Raw genomic sequence first — 24637 nt, forward strand, 5'->3', positions numbered from 1 at the left:
GCACCAACAAAAGCTCGTTGTTCTTGTTCCTTGTCATCAGACATAACCTCAATCAAATGAACTTTGCCGTTACCAAGGCAACGGTGTCCAGGCTGCTGAGGTTCCTTGTAATTGAAGCGTATCTTTTTCCTTCTTAGTTCATTCCTAGAATCTTGATCAATTTTTGGTGGTGTGCTCTTCTGCTGATTAAAGCCCTTTGTATTCGATTTTCAAGGGCTGAAACCTTTGTTTTGTTGCTGAAAAGGTGTAGTCTCAAGGTCAAGTGCTAACTCAACGGCATCATGCAAGGTGTCAAGCTTACGTGCCTTCCAATCCCCTTAATTTGTAGGATTCATGAGACAACTCAACTTGATGAGTTGCATTGTCTAACATTCTTGTCAAGGATGGAGCTAGGACTACAAGGAAAAATCGTCTTTTGGGATTATCCCCAAGCCGGAAGTGTTCATAGAGTCAAACAATTTCAATGTTACAAAATGTAATGATGAATTCACAAGGTTGAGAGGGTTGATTGAGAATCACTTGAGGCTTGATGAGAAATTATGCTTCAAGAGCGTATGGCTACCTTGGTGGTGTAGGATTCACAATGAAACTCATTCCATACTTGCTCATTGTGTCAAGAGGCAATCACTGAAATCAGGTGTCGGTATGGATTGCCAGAGTCATCGGATGAATGCATCACTAACAAAATTTGGAGTGCATACCTTGTAGTTGAAGAGTATAGAAGAACGAAAGTAGAGCATCATTTAGCATCATCTGAGAGTGAAAGGAACAAGTTGCAAGAAGAAAACACAACTGAGCCAAATGTTCAATGTATTGTAGTAAGTGATAGCTTTGCATACCTTGTACCCAAGGAAGAGTGCATTGGAGTGCAAATTGAGGAAACAATTGACAATATCCAATCAAACGAGATGGTGGCAAGTATAGATAAATGTGTGGAAGCATTAGGGCATGAGTTTCTACAAAGCATGGATATTTGTGAGGAGGATCATCAAGAAGTTGAGGAGAACGTAGCAAATAGCACGAGTGACTTGAAGGGTTATTATTCACTTGATGATTCACCATTTTAAGAACAAGGAAGTGTTTTTCATACCCACCATAAGAAATTAGTCCTTGATAAGGATTAAAGCAAAAATTAATCACCTATTCAAGAGGAAGTAATCCTTGGTGAACAAAAGGAGGAATCAAATAAAGAGTTTCAAGCCATCCCAAAGGAAGAAATCTCAAACATCATTGAAGTAATTGAGCCAGAGCATGATGAGCGATTCAAAGGGGTGCTACCATTATAGATTGTACTCTAGGAACAAATTGGGAAATTTTTTGAAGATCAACTTATGAAGGAGACTCTAATTTTTGAGGATATGCTTATGGAGCTACGTAAGGACGCATGGTTTATACAAGATAGTGAGCCTACTGTCACTATGGAAGCCAAGTAGAAGAGAATTTCGAAGTGGCGTTACGTCCATTGCTAAGGATTCAATAGGAACTAATAGGTGAAATGTTCCATGCTTACACTTTCAAATTTCCATTAGGATTCAATTTTCACCATCATGTGATCACTAATGAGGGAAATTTTGATTTGCATGTTTTGAATGCGTGAGGGATGATACATCACCAATGGCAACACCCTGAAGCTGTTGATGATCCCTTTTTATACAATACGTGGGTGAATAGCACACAAGGATCCCTGTTTGAGCACAAGCTACGCTAGGTTGTCTATTTCCTTGCTCTTAATTTTCAAGGTTACAAATTTGATTATGAGGGGTGAGGAAGAACAACTTGCATATGGATAGGACATGGACCTGATGAATTACCACAACTGCTTATCTTGCGTGAGGACTTGACTGAATATGAGAGTTACACCGTGAGGGTTCATTTCTCGGAGTTTAAGGATAAGTTTGCACAACTTTGAACCATCACCTTTGCCATAATTTTGTTATACATTTTAAGAAGTTATGTCAAGTCATGTACATATGTCACTCCATTGAGTTGTATTCAGTCTAGGACTTTTTGTATATAGTCTCAGTGTAGGTTTTCTTTTGTGTGTTTTAGTTTAGTTGTTTTGCTGACCCTAGTTGCTAATTTGCCTTGAGTCATTTGGCTCAAGATTGTTAGGTGGCTTAGGTAGTTTTGTTTGTTTGCTTTAGCTTAGTTTGATTTGGTTATTCGATTTGCTTAGTTTAGGTGTACTTAGTGGGAGTCTTCATTTGTGAGAAAGGCATTGTGTTATTTCTGCATAAGTTGGCACAATTTGGATTTCATGTTTGGTTCATTTCCTACATAACTATTTATGTTCTTTAAAATCTGAGGTTATTCCTCTCTAGCTTTATCTTTTGTTTGGGACTTGTACTTGACTCGGAAAGGAATCACCTATTGTGTCCTGGCATTGAAATCTTTCAATTACTATATTTTACACACTCAATGAATTGCTCTAAGTTATTCTGGTTTCTTAGGTGAAGTCGTGGCTAGTGGAAAATCTTAATTCCTGCTTCACCGCCACTTTAATTCTTAAGACCATGTGAGCTTCATTGCTTACAAGCCAAATTGTGAAAGTTGACAAAAGAAAGCAGTATCAAGAGAAGAAGGAAAAAAGGAAAAAATGAAAAGAAAGAAAAATGGAATAAAAAAGGAATATCAACATGTTTGTGTTTGGGAACATGCGAATAACTCCATTGGGGCTTGTTGACGTGTATTTTGTACACTATCAAACATAGAATAAAATACCCAAGGGTACCTTATCCTCTCTTGAGTAAAGCCTCTGATTGCTGAAGATGTCGCGAAAAAGGATCAATCAGGATGACTCCAAGGTTCTTCGATGTAGGATCTCTACGTGTGGATAAGCACCAGTGGTCGTTGTGAATGCTGTTTCTTCAAGGGGCCTTATGTTTCCGAATTGCAGGAACAAAAATTTCCTAAAACTAACAAGTTCTTAAAAAAGATCAAAAGATGGGGTTTGCAAGAGATGAATTCTAATCTAACCCTAAGAATGACTCAATGTAGGCTAGACTTGGTAAGATTCTACCAATTTCAGTATTGCCAAGCAATTACAACTCTACTGGAATTGATGCGATCTTCTAAGGTGATTAGTGATTTTTCAAACCATCAAGAATCATAGACACTACCATGAAGGTACATATCAATAGTTCAATAATGATTGAAGGTTCAAGCAATATGGATATCTCCAGTTGACCACACAAGGCGTTCTTACAATCAGTAAGAAGCTAGTGGTTTGGAACATGAATCTCACCAAAGATCAAGCCCAACACTTAGTCCTTCAAATTTAAATACTACTTTGACTGAGAATGATTCAAGAAAATAAACAACCATGAAAATAGCCACAAGAATTGCAATAAAACACCATAACTTCAATATTTTATTGATCTCAAAGCCAAAATAGACAACAATTGCTTGAAATTCTTTCTTCAATGCTCAATCTTGCTACAAAATAACTTTCTTCTCTCCAAAAGCTCTAATCTTCTAATTATCCAATCTCTAATATCTAATTTCTAATTTTCTAATGACAAAATGAAAATGAGTGAGGGTATATATAGCATCCTCAATTACAAATCAAAAGAAGATCAACGGCTGAGATTCTGACACCTAAACCCTAATTAGGGTTTGTTACAAAAAATTCCCTTTTTAGTTGAACATTATTAAATGCATAGCCAAATATTTAATTGGCACAAAAATCTAGGAAACATAGACCAATGATAATTAAGGTGCCACATCATCTACAACAACCTCTCTTCTAGAACCTTGTTCCCTTTCCAATGCTCTTTCTTAGCATATGCAATGAATCTGGACATGATTCCTTCAATCTCAGCAATAGGAATCTCGGGAAGATTCCTCATTCGTTCCTCCAAGTGGATAACCTGATCAAAGGCCTTGAGAAGAGCCGTATCCCATCTAGGTTCGAGTTCCTTGATCTTCTCAATCAGGAGCATAGTAGCGAACATTTGATCTCGTTGTTCATCTGTGATGACATTCTCATCCTTGCAAAAGATGACCTTGACTCTTTCTTCCAACTCTTGAAGGTCCACATCTGTCTCAACTTCGATCCTCCTGCCAAGAATGGTACATAACACCTCAAACACCTTGTCCTGAATTGGATGGAGGCCCCTTTAACTTGATTGCATTTGGTGCTGATGTCCTTGAAAAGGACCTCCTTCATCTGAAGTAGAGTTGACCACTGAAGTAAATTATGAGCTCCTCCATCCATTATCTTTTCTTGTGCTAGGATCTTCCTTGGTGTTTGCCTGATCACTTGCAGAACAGGAATGATAACATCTCTAGTGTGAGCAAAAGCGGCTACCGTTATCATTAGGTTGTGGATGATGTCAAGGACCTAGATAGCTCGGTGGATTGTCTGCATCATTCTTGTTGCAAATTCAACGGCAGCTGTGTGGGATTTGTCAATCCAAGGGCTCATAAGCTGAACCAAGCTCTTGACTCTCTCTGCCTCGCCAACTGATTCAAGGGGAAGTGCTTGCACAGGAGACACTGCTGGATCCTGACGTCCCAAGGGCTGATTGAGATGACTAAAGTAGCCTCTCCAAGCACCAACCTCTCTCTCAAGCTTTCTATTCTTTTCCATTTCTTCCTTAAGCTTGTCTTTAAGTACTTCAAATGAATCGGTTGCCTCATCCAGTGCCTGCTCAGCAGTGAGTGGACCAAGCTCAAATGTTTCTACATCATACTCTTCTGCAAGGATTTCACCTTCATACTTGTCCACTGCCGGTGTAGCTATCTGCAACTTCCTGGACCCTGTCTCATCTCTGATCATTTTGGACATCTTGGTGGCCTTCTTCTTCTCCGTTACTTCTTGAGAATTTCCTACAAGGCTCTCTAAGTCAATTACATTATCTTCATCTTCAATCACAATCACCCTTGTCAATCTCTCCTTCAACCAATCTGGAATGGCGGATCTCGTCTCTCTAACTTGTATTTCTTTAAGCAATGGTTCGTCTTCTCGGAGAGGAGATGTCACATCATCATCATTCTTGTCTTCATGTAGCTCATTGACTTGGGGAGATCGACTAGATGAATGCTGAGGTGCCTTCCCTTTTTTAGGTTTATCATTCTGTACTATTGACTCCATAGATTCATCCACCTCAGGCATTGTCATCTCTTGTCCTTCAACTTGACTTGTCCTTTTCTCATGTCAAGAAGATGTACCTGATGAGCGATCTCGATTGGCCTCTAGCTTCTTCTTGGAGGGTTCCCTTTTCTCAGGTCTTTCCTTCCTCTTCGCGCCTCTAGGATGAGAATTGTCTTCACTTGCGCTTGCTCCTCCTCCTTCTGGTCTTTCCTCCAAAGTATAAGTCATTGGCACGTTCTGTTCTCTTAACTTTTGATGTTGTACATCCACCCATTTGCGAGTACATGACAAAACTGGAGCCATCAAAGCTCTCAAGTCTGTAATCTCAGGCTCGTTCCAATCTATCTTCACTGCTTTGTCCTCTCTGTCATAGGATGATTGGAGATGCCTGCCACTGTCCTGAGCTTGATCGGCCACTCTGTAGACTTTACATTTCCTGATAAAATCTAAAGGTAATCTGGAATGCATCTTTCTTTTCACTTCTAAATCACTTGAGAGATTCATCCAAAAGTCTTCTACTTGAAATTCGTGCTTGTACTTCCTACCATATGTCTCCTCTATATACCCATAAGGATCAAAATTCTCCCTCAAGGCAAAGAATGTGAATGAATATGAGGCCGACTCCCTCTCTGCATCATCCAAGGCTAGAGCATTAGGACATACCTCAACTGAATTCCCCAATATGATGGGCACGGGAATTCCATTTCTATGCCTGTGTTTGAATGCCTTCGCATAGTCTGCCAACTGCCTAGTCACCTCGAGTAGCACTATCCTGTCTGTCGGATACCTCGGCAACATGTAGGGAGGTGAAGGACACCCATGAACTCTGATATATGTAAACTCTGGAAATTGGATGAACGAAGCACCATACCTCTTTACAAGCTCCTGTGCATCCAGAGATAGTCGATTGTGAATCCCGCCTTGCAATATCCTAGTGATGTTCATCGTGAAGGTATCATTGACTAACTTGTAGTCACTTCCTGGTGGATGATGCAAATGAACATAAGATTCACAAACTCTAACTTCTCAGGGTCCTCTTCCGATCACTCCTCTGTGAGGTAGTCCTGCATATTCGAAACTCCTGATCAAGACATATATGACGTATGAGCTCATGTGAAATGACTTGGTAGGCTTTAGTCTTCTTAACTGCACGTCCAAGCAATGGCTAATAATTCTAGCCCAATGAATCGTTCCTTTTCCTTGAACTATCACTTGGATAAAGTAGAACATCCACTTCTCAAAATAGAAGGCTTGAGGAGCCCCTGTAACTCGATTGAGCAAAGTTATCAAATCTCTGTATTCCTCCTGAAAGTCGATCCTATGTGGTGTGTTGGGAATCTTGCTCAGGCGAGGACGACTTTTGAGTAACCAATTCTTATTGATGATGCTCAAGCAAGTGTTTGGATCATCTTCATACATGGACCTGGCTACTTCTAGGCTTTTGTAAATCATATCTTTATGTTCTGGGAGATGGAGAGCTTCACTTATAGCCTCCTCTGAAAGGTATGCCAAAGTGTTCCCTTCCTTGGACAGGATTGATCTTGATTGTGGGTCATAATGGCGAGCACATTCGATCATCAGCTCATGGCACTGGACTGTTGGAGGGAAACTGGTCGCCTTGATGATGCCACTTTCAATTATTCTCCTTGCGACAGGTGATGGCTTGCCAATGTAAGGGACCTCTCGAAACTTCTTGACACTGAAGTTTCCCAAGTTGGTATCTCTAATGTTGCTCCACCTGGACACGATCTTGGTCTCCAATTCTTCATTCCTCTGATCTTCCTTCATGAGGGCTGGATGACTAGTGGATGCTCCCGCCTTTGGGGTCGCCATCTTGACACCTACACAACATTTCATAATGAGTAATATATTTAAGATAGTAGCAAGGAAGATAAAAGATACTGATTAGGAAACTTCATGATAAATCTTGAGTTATCATTTCCTAATTAGTTTACATCAAACTTAGAATTTTCAAAACAAAGTGCAAAATTCAAAACCTCAACGTTGGGACTAGGATGATCTCGCCATACCTCCACTTGAGAATTAACTCTAAAAAATGATGCAAAAATAAGGAGAATTCGCTAGGCAAAATGTAGATCGAAGTCCTTCCTTTAGCAAAATGTGCCTCCTTTTGTCCTCACAAGCATCAACTCCACCACCTTAAGCCTCCAACACTTAGGATAATTTGCTCCAAATAGACTAGCTTTCGCACCTTCTTCTTGATCTCCAAATCGCACTTGAAGTAATGAATGAATGATTGATAAAAATTGCTCAAAATACCCCTATTATATAGGGCGCTCATCACTTCACGTCCCCATAGGCCGACTTGGCAAAATAGGCCAAAAAATAAATAAATTTGCAAAAAAAAAGGGGCCGACTTAATAAAATGGATAAAAATAATACCTCAAGTGCTCCATTTTCAATTTTAATTCCACAAAAATTAATTTTAAATGCCTTAATAATAAAAAATCGATTTTTTTGAGGCTCAAAATTAATTTATTAAATGCCCATGCGCCTTTATTAAATGCCAATTTAATTAATTTTTTCAAATATTTTGAAATTGGCAATTTTGGCATTTCATGCGATTTGGGGATATCCACGTTGGGATATGGCAAAAAATAATGATTGCCAATGACTTCGCTCTGGTCCCTTGGAGAGGGACAGGAGCGCTTTTCTCAATCTAGGCCTTGCATTCCTCATTTTGACGTTCAAAACTTCATCTAGGCATTTTAGAATGGCATTTTTGATTGGAGCCTTGAGTTTAATTCACTTGATCTTTAGAAGGGACGTGCCTTGTGACATTTTCGCCCTAGACCCTGGGTGAGGGACAGGAGCGCTTTTTCACTTTTGTCCTCGATCCTTCATCTTTCATTTGTCGATTCTCGTTGTGGAGTAAGCAATGATCTCTTTCACTTGTTCCATGCATGCTTAACTCGTTTTTGCAAGGCAAAATAAGCTCTCCCAAGATTTTTGCCCTGGTCCTCCAGTGAAGGACAGGAGCGCTTTTTCATTTTTAGGCTAGGATTCTCAAATTTTGAAGTCAAATCTTTATTCACCATGCTTTAGAAGATCTTTCCCATCTCGCACAACTTTGCCTTAGCATAATCTCGGAGGGAATTTGTTGATTTTATAAAAATCGCCCTGGTCCTTCAGTGAGGGACAGGAGCACTTTTGAGTCCTTGTGCAAATTCTTGATCACATTAATCTTCAAATTACCCTCAAGGCATAGAACATCATTCCCCACTCCTCCTTGAGTCTTGGAAACAAAAATATCATTTCAAAATGCAAGGTAAATGGGCATATTTGGAAATTGCGCCCTAGTCCCTTGGAGAGGGACAGGAGCACTTTTGCAAATTGTCGTCAAAATTTGCAACTCTTGCATCTCAATTCCACCTCGAAGCATTTTAAGCATCATTTTAAACTTGCGCCTTGGCCTAGATTTGTCCAAAATTGGAGAGGAGAGCTAGATAACATGTTTTTTGCCCTCGTCCCTTGGAGAGGGACAGGAGCACTTTTGCAATTTCAAGCCTATCCGTCCTTTGCTAGCTTTCCAAATTATTTTCAATGGGCTAATCATGTCCTCTTCCATTCATTTCAATCACAAACTTGCCTTGGCTTTGCAAGAAATTCACACTTTTTAGAAAATCGCTCTGGACCCTTGGAGAGGGACAGGAGCACTTTTTTACATCTTGGTGTATTTCTTTGTTCTTTAAACCCCTCAATTGCGTCTAAGGCATAAAACATCATTCGTCCTTCCCATCCAAGTCAAGTTTTGCCATAAAATATCAAACAAAGAGGAGAAACTTGAAAAAGCGCCATGGTCCTTCAGTGAGGGACAGGAGCACTTTTTGTCATTTGGGTTGATTTACTCCTTTGTGGACCGCTTAAATTATATTCAATGGACAAAACATGCTTCCCTTGACCTCTTCAAATCGTTAAATCACTTTAATCTTGCAAAAATAGTGCAATTTTGAAATTCAAGCTCTGGTCCTTCAATGAGGGACAGGAGCACTTTTTGCCTTCTAAGCCAAATTGTCTCACTTTTCATCTCACAATTCCTTTGCTAGGGAAGATTTCACCTTACTTCACGCTATGAATAAGAGTTAATGTCCAAAAAAGGTCTAAAATTGTGCATATAAAGAAAATCGCTCTGGTCCTTCAGAGGGACAGGAGCACTCTTGACCTTCTAGGCAAAAACTTCATCATTTCATTGTTTTTAATCAAGTCTGGATGCTTTATCATGTTCATTTCGTCCTTCAGCATGCCTTTGATGTTTCAATTTGACCAAACAAGGCCAGGAATGACTCAAATAAGCCTTTTCGCCCTGGTCCCTTGGAGAGGGACACGAGCACTTTTCTCTTAATCCTTCAAAATTCATCATTTTTGTGCCTTCAAAAATCTTCAAAAGTACCAAGTCACGTTCGATCATCACTCCGAGAGACCCTGCACAAAACAAAATAGAAAAGTTAGTGACAAATATGCATAAAATAACATTTTCGCCCTGGTCCCTTGGAGAGGGACAGGAGCGCTTTTGTCCTCTCTGGCTAATCCATTGAAAATTGAAGTCTCCAAACATTTCACAAGGCAGAGTTAGGTCATCTTCAAGGCCAGGAATCAGTTAGCAAGCTCTCGCAAAATAAGAAATTGCACTTAGAATGAAATTCGCCCTGTGCCTCCAGTGAAGGACAGGAGCACTTTCTTTGTTTCAGGCATCATCTTGCCTCCAAAATTTGATCAAAATTTACCTAGGCAAGAATACACAATTTCATCTTCAAAATGCTAACACTTAGACAAAATTTGAATTTTCCCTCAAAAAACCCTGACTAGACCTAACCTGAGACATATTTGACTTCTTGACAAACTTACCTTACTTTGACAATCTCAATCCTCAGGAGGACGCTTAATAACTTTCAAAATTTGACTGGACTTAGCTTGAAAAATATTCAAAAGAAACCCCTAAAGCTTAGCCCTAGCCTAGACAGACCACTCACTCACTCAAAAACCTAAAAGCAGAGAGAAGAACAGGCAAAACAAAAGCGAAAAAGAGGGGGTCCCCATTTTAATGGGGCGATGTGTGAAATGGTCACAACAGGGCTATGGACGCCCCTTTGGCAATGGAACAATATTTGTGAGATGACAATGATAACCTCATCGGGGCTATGGACGCTGATTGGTAGCAAGGCTCTATCTTAGATTCATTTGAAGTTAGGATTACTCACGTAGCTCACCACGGTGGATTCTATGAGTCACAATGTTGTTGTGAGTTGGAACGAATGCATTTGCACACACATGGGTAATCAAAGACCAAGCACCTTGATTCAGTTTGGGATTCTTCTTCCATTTTGAATACTCCTCCTAATCATTTGATAGGTTGGGTTGAACTTTTCGAAGGTTCTAGGTTTGGATTGAGTCTTTATCTTTGAAATGTTCAGGAACACTTATTCGAATTAGCGCTATATGTTGTCTTGTTTTCACACATCGCCCCATTGCAAATGGTAGACCCCCACTTTTTGCTTTATTTATGTCGTCTTTGGCTTGGTAGTAGTCATTAACCTTTTTGTTTGCTAGGATGCAATGTCTTGTCCTTGGTGTGGTTACATCGGGAATTCAATTTTGATGTCTAGAAGTAGAACCAATGATAGAGTGTAATGATTGCGTTTTTGGGGTGTGATAGTCAATGTTGTCATAGTTGTCAGGGTTGCAAAATTGTTAGGAAAGTTGTCAAGATGAGTGAAGTTGTGAATATTTTGAGTATTGGTCAATGCTGAAACGATTCAGGGATGTGATGCCTAGACAAGGGGAAATTCCTTGTCAAGGTCAGATTTTCCGACCTTGATAGGATCACAAAATAAGGAATATTTTCCAAAATACTTGTCTACAGGCGAGGAAATACAAGATTGAAAACTTAAAGGGCTGAGGATTAACTATGAAAATATTTAAATCATTGATTCAACAACACAATTGGAAGTTTCCTTACACAATGTTTTCATTTTGGTGTTTTGCCCTTGGACATGTCTCATTCGTGCCTAGGATTTGACATTTTTTCCTTGGACACCTCTCATTTGCAGCTAGGATTTGATATTTTCTCCTTAGATATGTCTCATTTGCACCCAAGATTTGATGTTTTGTCCCTGTACACGTCTCATTTCCACCCAGGTGCTTGATTATCAAGAACAGGGAATTATGTTGGTGATTATCCTTAGGGACATATAAAATGCACACTTGTTTGTTCCTAGACAAATATTCTCACCCCCTTCATATTTGTCCTTGGGGACATCTAAATGTGCTCTACCTTGTACTTGAAAAGGGTGAAATTGTGCTCATCTCAACACTTGTCCATTTTGCACTTGCATTTGAAATCCTTAGTTAAGGTGAATTTGTGCCTTTGATCACCATTAATTTGTCCTTGTCTAGCATTAGGATGCGCCATTTTGCCTTTTGTCAACTTTGCATTTACACCAAGCATAACCTAGTCCTTGTTGATCTCTCAAGTTCACTCAACCAAGTCCTTGAACATGCCTGATCAGCGCCTTGCATTTTGTCCTTGAATACCTCGAAAGTGTGTTTTAACTCTAGGTTACCGGGTTCGACCGGGTCCGTGGTACGGGTCTGGTTCGACTTGGGTTCGACCAGGGTTCGAAAAACCCAGAGTGGGTTCGACCAGGGTCAAACCCAGTCAAACCCGAGGTCGAACCCGGGCAGACCCGAGTCGAACCCGGGTAGCTGGGCGGCTCGTAAAGTCAAAAAACATTGCAAAATTAATTTTTTTTTCAAATCCGCCTTGTAAAAAGTGAAAACTATAACCTAAAACTGACTTCTAAAACATTTTATTGACTCATTTCACCTCATTTGTGTTGCAAACAAAAGTTTTATGAGAGCAGGTTGAAGAAAGGGTGAACAAAATTTGGCTTCCAAGATCAAAGAGGAGGAGTTGAAGACTGATTTTTGAAGCTTCAACTAGTGCTGCAGCATCATTTCCATACATTTTCAAGCTTCCATTGGCTGCAAGAGGTAGGTTTTTAAACCTTTTTTTTCAACTATTTTTGTTTCACAAATTGTCAAACATGAAACTTGAATTTTTTTTCATTATTTAGTTTTTTTTTTGAATATTTTTATATTATTTCTTGCCATAGGAACTAGAATGGCATCTCCATCTTCCTCCATTGGCAATGAACAAATAATTGCAAAACAAAGAAATGATTTAAATTCTCCCTTATGGAAATATGTGGACATTATAAAACAACTTCCGGGAGGTGGGGGATTCCGTTGGAAATGCCATGGATGTGATATTGAACATAATAGTTCATATTATCGGGTGGTAGGCCATTTGTGTGGAATAAAAAGAAGAGGCATCAAAAAATGCCCTGGAAAAAATGGTAAACCTATACCAGATGAGACAGTGATGAAATATATTAGGGAGCATGAGGCTGCAGAAGAGAGGGAAGCCCGTAGATTGAACCAAACCGCATCAAAGAAAACAAAGGGAATGCAAGGCCCTTCTAATCCCAGTATTGTAGTAGAAAACCAACCCTTCTTTGCCACAAATGAACCTCAAAGTGAACCACCCTTGACACGTAAAAGAACAAAGGGGCCTTTAGAAACCGCATTCCAAAATGAGAGTAGAGACAATGCTGATCAAGATATAGTAAGCTGCATTTATGCAAATGGGTTGTCATTCAATGTTGTTCGCTCCCCATATTGGAAGCAAATGATAAAAAGTGTTAATGAGGCACCAAGAGGGTATAAGGGCCCCGCTTATGAGAAGGTACGTGGAACATTATTGGAGAAAGAGGTGAAGAGGGTTGAAGATGCATTGAAACCCATAAGGGATTCATGGGTTGAGACAGGTGTAACAATTGTTTCAGATGGGTGGAAAGATGCTAAAAACCGTCCCTTGATCAATGTCATAGCCGTGTCCCCTAAAGGGGCAATGTTTTTGAGAGCTGTGGATTGTGAGGGCCAAATAAAAGATGGCCAATTTATTGCAGAAATTCTCATCTCTGCCATTGAGTCTGTGGGACCCCGCAATGGTGACCAAGTCATAACAGATAATGCAAAAAATTGTAGAGCTGTTGGTTTGTTGGTTGAGAAACGCTATGATCAAATACAAAGGATTGGGCAAAAAATAAAATGGATCAGAGATGTGTATGCAGAGGTTCAGGACATCCAGATGTTCATCACAAACAACCACATGTCTCAAGGGATTTTTGGAACCTATTCGAATTTGGAGCTATTGAAGGTAAGTGAAATAGTGATTTAATTTTACATTTTTTGATTTTTTTGAATTTTCATTGTTCATAATATCATAGTGTATTTTTCTTTAAAGTTTGGCTTTATTTTTTAATATTTGGCATTAATTTGTGTTATAGGTTGCTGAGACCTGTTTTGCATCAAACACAATCGTCTTAAGACGACTTGTGAAAGTTAGAGTGGCACTATGCAATATGGTGATCAGCACCAATTGGACTGTATGAAAGTGTTGACGTGTCTGAAATCGCATTGCTGCAAACTCCATACGGCCAACGCAGAATAGAATAGCCGACTGATTATCCTACTCTCTCTTGAGATAAGGAAGTCTCTAATGCTGTTTTCTAAGTTTGATCAAAGGAGACTACCTCAAGGTTTCTTTTGTCAGGTCTTGACTGCGGGATCTCTCAGTGGCTTGATGTGTTTATGCTGGAAACACAAGGGGGACTTACGATTTGCAACAAGCTAGTCTGTTGTGATTCTCGAATTACGCAATAAAGAGAAAAAGGAAAGGTTTAGGAGATCTAAAACTAACAACACGGGTATGCGGGTAGACAGATTCAACATAACCAATTCCTGCTTGGCCAGAATGGCTCACAACCTTGCAGGAACGGTGCAATCTTCAAAGGAACTTGGAAGATTTTCAGATTGGAGACGCACGGCTAAGCACCCAATTTTGGCGCAGCTCGGACGGACACCTGCAATTGAACTAAGCACAATCGAAGGCTCAGGTTAACCACACAAAAGGATACACAATCAGAATATCCTCAGTGGTATGAGCCCGAATCTATCAAATACCTGCACACCCAAAATAGAAAGATCTATCTAAAATGCTGAAAGAAACCATGCAAACAGGATGAAAACAAGACAATAAACACCAAATCAATGTTCATATATTGATCTCAACTGCCTATTACAACAATTTCTGCAGCATCTCTATGCTACTGCTAAGATCTAACCTATTCTAACTCTAAAATCTAACTATCTAGCAATTTCTAACCCTTTTCTAACAATCTCTCAATCTCTAACAATCTCTAACAATCTAACTCTTTACAGAAGAAAGGCCTCTGCCTTTTATAGATATTACAATTTTGAATCAGAGGCCAGGATGGACTGCATCCAAGGGCCCTGATTTGTCTTCCAGAAGCTGGCAGCCTTGACCCATGCCTAATTAATTCTCAGTTATCCAACCAGCAACTATCTCAACTACCTGCCACTATTTGGCCTTAATTCAGGTCTATCCAATCTTCTTGGTGGTTGGGAATAGTTATCCACAAAAATATCTTGCACGGGACCCATAGGCAGTTTTACAATAAAGCAATTTCAGCCTTAAAACTGAATTTCTGGACTTAAATCCAGCTGTGTGCTTCTTTGAGAATGCATAAACTTGCAGCATTCGGAGTGTTCTTTTGCTTTTTGCCTCCAATTTCGCCAGTGGACTTCTGTTGACGTGTATTTTGTACACAATCATACACAGAATAAAATACCATTAGGCATCTTATCCTCTCTTGAGAAAATAGTCTCTAACTGCTGAAGATCTGCAAAAAGGATCAGTTAGGTGGACTCCAAGGTTCTTTTAGTGGGGTCTCCACGTGTGGACAAGCTTTTTTAGTGGTATGATGTGATTTGCTGTTTCCTTCAAGGCGTCTTACGGATTCAATAGTTCGAAGGTTTTACTAATCTAAAAGGAACTTTCAAAAAAAAAGGAAAAAGGACAGGGTTTGAGAGGTCTAATCTAGTCTAACCCTATGAACGACTTAGCATGAATGAGATTTGGCAAGACTCAACCAATTTCAATTTTGCCATAAGATAACAACTCAACTGAAATTAGTGCGATCTTCTAAGGTAATAATGATGTTCAATGCATCAAAGATCAAGGACACTACTACGAAGGTACATATCCTAGATACGAAAATGCTTGAAGGTTAAGGACTCAAGGTGTTTTCCAGTCGACCACGCAAGGCGTTCTTACAATCAGCAGGAAGCTAGTGGTTTGGATTGCGAATCCTACCAAATATCAAATCTCACACTTAGTCTTTCTAATTAACAAACTACTTTGATTGAGCGTGATTCAAGTACATCCAACAACCATGAAGATAACTCAAGGAACTTGCAACAAAACACCATAACTTCAATATTTTATTGATTTCCAAGTCATCATATACAACAATTGCTTGAACTTCTCTCTTCAAGACTCAATCTTGCTACAACATAAAAATTGCTTACAACTCTATTCTCTATTTCTCTATTGACTATTCTGATATAAATGAAATGAAAAATGGGGGTATAAATAGCATCCCCAGTTACAATGAAAGGTCCAGATTGAAAGTAAATCAATGGACAAGATCATGACACCTAAACCCTAATTAGGGTTTGTTACAAATGACCTCCTTTTTACTGAACAATATTAAATACATAGCCAAATATTAAATTTGGCACAAAAATCTAGGAGGTATCAGCCAATGAGAATTAAGATGTCATGTCATCTGTAACAACCTTTCATCTAGAATCTTATTCCCCTTCCAATTTTCTTTTTTAGCATATGCAATGAATTTTGTCACAATTCCTTCGATTTCTGTGCTTGGAATCTCGGGAAGATTCTTGATACTCTCTTCTAAGTGGATAACCTGATCAAATGCATCTAGAAGAGCTGTGTCCCAGGTAGGTTCAAGTTCCTTAGTTCTATCAATTAGGAGCATGGTGGCATACATCTGATCATACTGCTCATCTGTAACATCTGCGTCCTTGCGAAAGATGATCTTGATTCTATCTTCAAATTCTTGTAAATCCACATCTGTCTCGACCTCGATCCTTCTGCCAAGAATGGTACGAAGTACCTCAAATACTCTGTCCTGGATCGGATTGATCACCTCCTCAACTTGACCACATCTAACACTGATGTCCTCAAAGAGAACACTCTTTATATGGAGTAAGGTTGACCACTGAAACAAACTGTGAGAATCGCCTTCCAAGATCTTCTCTTGTGCTAAAATTCTTCTGGATGTATGTCTTATAACTTTCAAGACAGGAATGACAACGTCCTTGGTGTGGGCAAATGCAGCTACTGTTGCCATCAGTCTGTGGATTATCTCAAGGACTTGGATAGCCTGGTGAGTGATCTTCGACATCCTTGTAATAAACTCAATGGCCACCGTGTGAGATCTATCCATCCAATTACATGTACGCTGGACCATATTCCTGAATCTTTCCGCTTCATTGATTGATTGAAGGGGCAATGCCTGCAATGGTGATCTAACTGGATCCTGACGTCCCAAAGGTTCATTGATGTGACTGAAATATGTTCTCCATGCACCGACCTCTTTCTCAAGCTTTCTATTCTTTTCTACTTCTTCTCTGAACTTGTCCTTCAATGCCTCAAATGTGTCGGTGGCATCATCTAAAGTCTGCTCTGCTGTGGATGGTCCTAACTCAATAGTCTGTATATCATAGTCCTCCGCTAGGATCTCACCCTCATATTTGTCTGCTGCCGGTGTAGCTACCTGCAGTTTTCTAGATCCAGTCTCATCTCGAATCATCTTGGACATCTTTGTAGCCTTCTTCTTCTCTGTTGTCATATGTGAACGTCCAACAAGGCTCTCTAGATCGATTGCACTGTCTTCGTCCTCAATTACGATCACCTTAGTCAATCTTTCCTTCAACCAATCTGGGATATTTGATCTTGTCTCTTGAACTTGAATTTCTTTGTGCACTACTTCTTCTTGTCTGGGAGGAGATGTTACTTCATTATCTTCTTCTAAATCATAGTCTTGGAGAGATCCATCGGATGAAACATGCTGTGCCTGTTCTCCCTCCTGCCTGTCATTCTGTACCATTGATTCCATGGATTCTTCCACTCGAACTGTTTTATCTTCTGGCCTGGAAGAAATACCTGGTGTCTGATCTTTGTTGGCACCTTGCTTTTTCTTGGAAGGTTCTTTCTTTTCTGATCTTTCCTTTCTCTTTGAACCTCTCGAATGGAGATTGCCCTCACTGGCACATCGAAGGTTACCTTCACCTGAATTCCTAGGATTAGGATTGCCTTCACTAACGCTGGCTCCACCTTCGGCTGGTTTCTCTTCCAAAGTAAAAGACATGGCTATGCCTTGTTCTCTCAACTTCTGGTGCTGAACATCTACCCATCTGCGAGTACAAGACAAGACTGGTGCCATCAATCCATCTAAATCCACGGCCTCGGGCTCATTCCAATTCAAACTTATTGTCTTGCTTTCTCTATCATATGAAGATTGGATGTGCCTGCCGTTGTCCTGAGCTTGGTCGGCTACTCTGTAAATCTTACATTTCCTGATGAAATCCAGAGGCAATCTAGAATGTATCTTACGTTTCACTTCGAGATCATCTAGGAGATTCATCATAAAATCTTCAATCTGGTACTCATGTCTAAATCTTCTACCGACTGTCTCCTCTAAATGTCCATGAGGATCAAAACTATTCCTCCAAGCAAAAGATGAAAAAGGATACAAGGCTAACTCCCTCTCTGCATCATCCATGGCTGAGACACTGGGACATACCTCAACCGAATTACCCAAAATAATAGGTACCTGAACTCCATTCTGATGTCTGTGTCTGAATGCCTTCACATATGCTGCCAACTGCCTTGTTACTTCAAGTAACACAATCCTGTCTGTCGGGTATCTTGGCAACATGTATGGAGGTAAAGGACATCCATACACTCTAATGTAAGTGAACTTAGGAAACTGAATGAACCAAGCACCGTACCTCTTGATTAACTCCTGGGCATCCTGAGATAATCTGTTGTGAATCCCTCCTTGCAACGTCCTGGTGATGTTCATCGTGAAAGTATCATTGATTAACTTGTAGTTCTTCCCTGGTGGATGATGCAAGTAGGTATAGGATTCACAAACTCTGACCTCGCCGGGTCCTCTTCCAATCACTCCTCTGTGAGGTAGTCCTGCGTACTCAACGCTCCTGATTAAGGCATAGATGACATATGAACTCATGTGGAAGGACTTAGTGGCCCTGAGTCTTCTCAACTGTACGTCTAAGCAATGGCTAATTATCCTAGCCCAATGTATTGTACCCTTTCCTTGAACAATCACCTGGATGAAGTAAAACATCCATTTCTCAAAATAGAAGGCATGAGGTGCTCCTGTAACTCTGTTGAGCATGGTGATCAAATCTCTGTACTCCTCTTGGAAATCAATCCTGTGTGGTGTGTTCGGTACTTTGCTCAGACGGGGACGACTCTTAAGTAGCCAGTTCTTGTTGATTATGCTTAGGCAAGCATCTGGATCATCATCGTACACTGATCTGGCTCCTTCAATGCTCTTGTATATCATGTCCCTGTGCTCTGGAAGATGAAAGGCTTCACTTATGGCCTCCTCTGAAAGGTACGCCAAAATGTTTCCCTCATTGGACACAATTGTCCTGGACTGTGGATTGTAATGACGGGCACACTCGATCATCAACTCGTGGCACTGAATAGCTGGAGGAAAACCGGCCGCCTTAATGATGCCACTTTCTATTATTCTCCGGGCGACAGGTGATGGCTTGCCGATGTAAGGGACCTCTCGGAACTTCTTCGTGCTAAAGTTCCCCAAGCTTGTATCTCCAATGTTGCTCCACTTGGACACGATCTTAGTCTCCACTTCTTCGGTCTTCTGATCTTCTTTCATGAGGGCCGAGCGACTGGTGGATGCTCCCGCCTTTGGGGTCGCCATACCTACACAACATTTCACTATAAGAAATAGATTTTTGAAACAAATAACGTAGATAAGAGAGATAGATTTTAGGAAACCTCATGATAAGTCCCTAGAGTTATCATTTCCTAAAATACAACGATTGAGCTGAGAGAAATTCAAGAATCAAAATTTCAAAAATTGAAATATGACGATGAATGAATAAAACAATAATAATTAAATCGCCATACCTCGATAGAGAGCTAACTCTAGAATGCAAAAACAAAATTCGCCTAGGCAAAATTTGAGGTATAAGATAATCTTCAATATGGTTCCCTCAAAATATACTTCGCCACCTCTGGATAGAATGTGATCTTCACTTATCGCCTTGGACGTGGTCTCAAATGGATCTTCAAATTCGCACAAATAAATCTCCAAGTCTTTAGCAAATTCGCCTTAGGCGTGATCTTCAAATTCGCACCACCTTTGGTTTGGAATCGCACCACCTTTGATAGCTAAGCGCGCCACCCTTGGATGAATGAAATTCGCACCACCTTTGGCCTTCAACGCAATTCGCACTCTACACAAGATGATACTAGCGCCACCTTTGGTTTGAAATCGCACCACCTTTGAACACACTTCGCACTATATTCGCCTCTTCTTGATTCGCATGAAGGAAGGTAAAAATGATTATGTAAAAATGAACGTTTCACTCCCCTTATAAATAGCGCTCATACCCTTTCACCTCTTAGGCCGACTTTGACAAATAAAACCATTTTTAAATGATTTGCAATAAAATAACAAGGCCGACTTGCCTAATTGGGCGCTTCAAACCGATTTTTGTATTAATTAAATAATTAATTATTAATGCCTTGCGTTTTTTTTTAAATGAGAATTTCGATTTTTAATAAAGGCAAAATATAATTAATAAAAGATAACGCCATATTAAATGCTAAATAAAAATGGATTTTCAATTTTTTAATCGATTTAGCATTTAAGGAAATTTAAATTTGTTTGTTTGGCGCCAAAATTGGAAAACAAAGGGACGTACCTCATCGCTCTGGTCCCTTGGAGAGGGACAGGAGCGATTCACTATCTTTGGCATGATTCTTGCATTTCTTACGTCCAACTCCTTCATCTCCACGTTAAAAATCGATCACCTTGATGGTCCTTCGAATTTGATCGCCTTGTGTGCGCATATGGGTGTCCTTTAAGTGCATATCGCCCTGGTCCTTGTCCAAAGGACTGGAGCGATCTTCTTGTTTTCATGTCCATCTCGCATTCACCTTGCGTTCTTTGACCTTCGAAATATCATTGCTTGTGTCCTTTGCGCTTATTTCCACTTGCTTTTGCAAGGTACTTTCGATGTTATAAGGATCATCGCCCTTGTCCCTTGAAGAGGGACAGGAGCGATCCACATGTTTTCCTTGGCCTTGTCAACTTTGTACTTCGATCTTCATGGTAATGTCCTTCAAACGTCGTCCTTCACCTTACCTAACCTTGCTTCGCTTTGATCTTTGAAGGGACGGGAGTGTTTTAATAGCATCGCCTTGGTCCTTGTCCAAAGGACAGGAGCGATCTTGATTTTTTCACGTTCAACATGCATTTTGACCTTCGATCCTTCATTGTGATGTTTTCCAAACGCCTTCCTTTGTCTTGCTTAACCTCGCCTTGTTTCGATTTTGGAGGAATATGAGCGCTTTTGATAGGATCGCCCTGGTCCTTGTCCAAAGGACAGGAGCGATGTGGGGCCTTTACACCATTTGGCGATGTTTGGACGTTCAACTCTCTTGTTTATCACCTTGTTGTCATACCATGGACCCTCCAGAACATTGCAATGTTTTGTCCTTACGTAAATTTTGCATAAAATGGGCAATGCATCTAACATCGCCCTGGTCCCTTCCTGAGGGACAGGAGCGAAGTTCATCATTATATGCTTGTTCTTGTTTGTACCAACTTGCAATCAACTTCATTGCGTGAAATGACGTCCTTTCGACCTTCTTGGTTGCTCGAAACTTTGTTCGCCTTTTGAAATCTACGCCATTATGTAGATATCGCTCTGGTCCCTTACCAAAGGACAGGAGCGATCTAGGTCTTTAGAGTACAAATCCTTCCATGTGATGACCTTTGTAACGTTTGCGCCTGGTGGAAATGCCTTGAAATGTCCTCGCCACCTTTTGTCCTGGCTTGGATCGGTCTTGAACCTTGGAGGGACGACCTTGAACTTGAGAGGGACGTATCTTCACCCTTGTATCGCCCTGGTCCCTTGGAGAGGGACAGGAGCGATTTTTCCCCTGTGGCTTTCATCTTACTTTGCCATGCTCTAAGTTTATATTCAACGGACTCGTCCTTCTTCCCTCCATTCGTTCATGCCTTGACATCATTTGTAACTTTGCAAGAAGAGCAATTATATCAAAAATCGCTCTGGTCCCTTCCTGAGGGACAGGAGCGAACTAGGCATTTAGCACTGTTATGGACGTTCAAAAATCTTCAATTTATATTCAATGCGTTCATCCCATGTTCTCCTTCGTTTTTGAACGTAAACTTGTCTTGACCCTTGTCTGGTTTTTGCAAAATGGAGGGAATCGCTCTGGTCCCTTCCTGAGGGACAGGAGCGATTTGGTCAATATAGGTCATTTTCCTTCATTTTTTGCATCTCAAATTATATTCATTTGGCAAAGTATCTTCCTTCGGACGTCCTCCAGTTGCTGAGCTATCAAAATCTTGCATGGGCATGGCGAAATTTGAATTGTAGCTCCGGTCCTTCACTGAGGGACAGGAGCGATTTTCCTTCTGGAGACCTTTCTGTGCTCATGAAAATCTTCAATTTATATTCAATGAAAAGATCTCGTCGTTCTTCATCATTTCAAACGTAAAATTTGTCTGGGCTCTGCAAGGACAATGAGATATTTGAAATTGAGCTCCCGTCCTTCACTGAGGGACAGGAGCGATTTTGCTCCTACAGGCCAAAATAACAAGATTTTTCACATTTTAACACTTCACGAGGCGAAAACAAATCAATTCCAATGCCCAGGATCAAACTTCAAAAAAGTCAAAATTTGGTCAAAATATTCAATCAGACAAAAATTCACATTGACGGTCATCCTTTAGACAAGTTTAAGCTCTGCATGAACATTCCAATTGAAAATTAGACCATTTTGGCGAATTCATTGCATTCAAAAATTTGCTTCTAGGAAAGAAGCTCAAAAAGCTCTCAAAAGCGACTGGATTTTGGCTTGAAAAGGCAAAATTTAAAACCCTAAGGCTTAGCCCTAAATCCAGACAACTAACGGACTAACAAAACCCTAAAAACGAAAGCGAAAACGAACAAAAACAAGCAAAAAAGAGGGGGTCCCCATTTGCGATGGGGCGATGTGTGAAATGGTCACAACAACTTCATCTATGTTCAACGGCACGGGTCCTAATGCTCGGTTGCTCTTGCGCTCCTGTATCTTTCTTTTTCAATCTTCAGCGCCTGGCCTTGAATTGCGATCCTTCCTTGATTTGCATTTTCAGGTCTTTCTCCTGGTTCTTCGATGACGTTCTGCGATCAACCAACTTCATTTCATTAAATTAATTTGAAAAAATTAAATAATTTAATTTTAACAAACATTAAATTTAGGTACGACGTCTGGCTTGAGAAGCTCTTTGCGGGATGTATCTTGAAAATGCTTCTCTTTCTCTTCGATTGTGAAATCTGATCCTTGGTTTTTTATTTCTGCGTATTTTATCTTTGGAGTCTTGGACGTTTTAAATGGGTTTATGGCGCGATTCTGGAGGTTTGGAGAACTTCTGCAAATTTTAAAACTCTAACTCTCATGCTTTTCTGGTAAATTTCGGAGAACGGAGGGCACCTTTTGAAATTTGCAAAAAATTTCGGACCCTTTGGCGTTTTTGCAAATTTGGAGCATTTGAACTTTTGAATTTTCAAAACCTTTCACTTTTGGCTCATGGGTCCGAAGTCTGAGGACTTAAGGCGAATTTCAGACCTTGCCATCCTTTTGCAAATTTCGGAGCTTACATATATTTCGCAAATCGCGATTTTCAAACATTTCGCCCCTAGGGTCCGAAAATGGGACTTCACGTTTTTGGTGAACTCTCATTTTCGGAGCTAAACCACCTTTTGCAAAATAAGTGAACTTCGGACCTAAACATGTTTACAAAATTGGAGTTTGAAGGCGTTTTACAAATTTCTGAGTTTTAAAATTTCGGGGCTGGGGTCCGAAAATGGGTGTCCAAGGCAAACTTCGGATCTGGAGGAGCTTTGTAGGATTTCGCACCTTTATACCTTTTTTTCGATTTCCATATGTCTTTCTCCTTTCTTATACTTTAAGTTATATTCCATATATACTTTCAGGATGTTTGAGAGTGGTTTCGGCCCTCCAGGAGTTATATTGCAAATTCTAGTTTTTGGAGGTTTCCTCAGTTTTCAGAGTTAGCCAAATTTCAGGATCAGGGAATTCCAGACTTAGCCAAATTTCAGGATCAGGACAGAAAGGCACAAACTGGGGGTCCCTGTCCAAGACGGGGATGGGTGTGCGATTTGCACAACAGGAAGCAAAGTAGCACTGAGAGGGCATAAAAAATTAGGGATAGAATATTGAATGAGAAATGGTGGGATCTTGTTACATATCTCCTAAGTATCACTGAGCCCATCATGAGAGTGATTCGCTATACAGACATGGATAGGCCTTGCATAGGTGAGATTTATGATGGCATTGACTCAATGCTTGAAAAAATAAAGGTCACTATAAATGAAAAAGAGAATGATCCTCAGGAGAAATTCTTCAAAGAACTGGAAGTAATTATTGAAGAGAGGTGGAATAAGATGTCATGTCCCCTCTTTAGCTCTATCTAGCAGAGACATGTGAGTCAACTTATTTTGGGGTCTTGTAGGCTGATAGTGGTGGATAGAGACTGAGTGAGGATATTCAGTGTTTGCGATTTGGTATTCTTCTAGTAGTGGACCAGTTCCTTAATTTTAGTAGGCATTTCCTTCTTTTGTGGAGCCTATTCCTACTATTTAGGAGGATTTGACAGTACCCACGGTTGGGTTACCATGAGACTATTCCTTGGGTTCAGTTTCAGGAGATTTGGGTATGTTTCCTAGCTTCTAGGAGCATCCCTACATTTTAGGGACAAGATTGCTCGAGGATCCATGATTTCCGACAACAGTCACAGACAGGTGGCAGGCTCCGTTTCAGACTTGTGGAGTCAGATGAGCATTATACGGCTATTTGGGATATATTTTTAATATTTCCTAAGTTAGCGTCTTATTAATTAAATAAAGCTATTTATATAGTTAATTGGAGTAATAAGGGGATTTTGGCTTCTCCTGGTCAAGCAGGCATATGTGTTATAGCGCGTTGGAAAGGTCTTGAATTATTATAACTTATTTTCATCATCTGGAGATCTTCTGGCACCTTGAGTTTTGTTATTTGACGAAAGGGGTGTTTTTCCTATACATAAAGGCCTTTTTAATTAAGAATATGCCATTATTTAATAAAGGTAAAAGCATATTCTCCCTTTAGGGTTCGAGTAGCTTTGAGAGGGAGATAAAAGGAGATGTTGGCTCATTTTTTATGATCTTTTACATCTTCAAACTTGGCATTTGTGAATTTGCTCTGAGGAGCGATTT

The 24637-nt window shown here is 40.2% G+C and overlaps 1 protein-coding gene across 9 annotated transcripts in view; it reads left to right on the top strand.

Annotated features, from left to right (window-relative positions):
- The window catches only part of LOC131049033 (putative ion channel POLLUX-like 2), a 383365-nt gene that overhangs the window by 167983 nt on the left and 190745 nt on the right, over window positions 1–24637 (top strand). The gene's annotated exons all lie outside the window — the stretch shown is intronic.

Source organism: Cryptomeria japonica, chromosome 2, assembly GCF_030272615.1.
Source record: "Cryptomeria japonica chromosome 2, Sugi_1.0, whole genome shotgun sequence".
NCBI classification, from domain to species: Eukaryota; Viridiplantae; Streptophyta; class Pinopsida; order Cupressales; family Cupressaceae; genus Cryptomeria; species Cryptomeria japonica.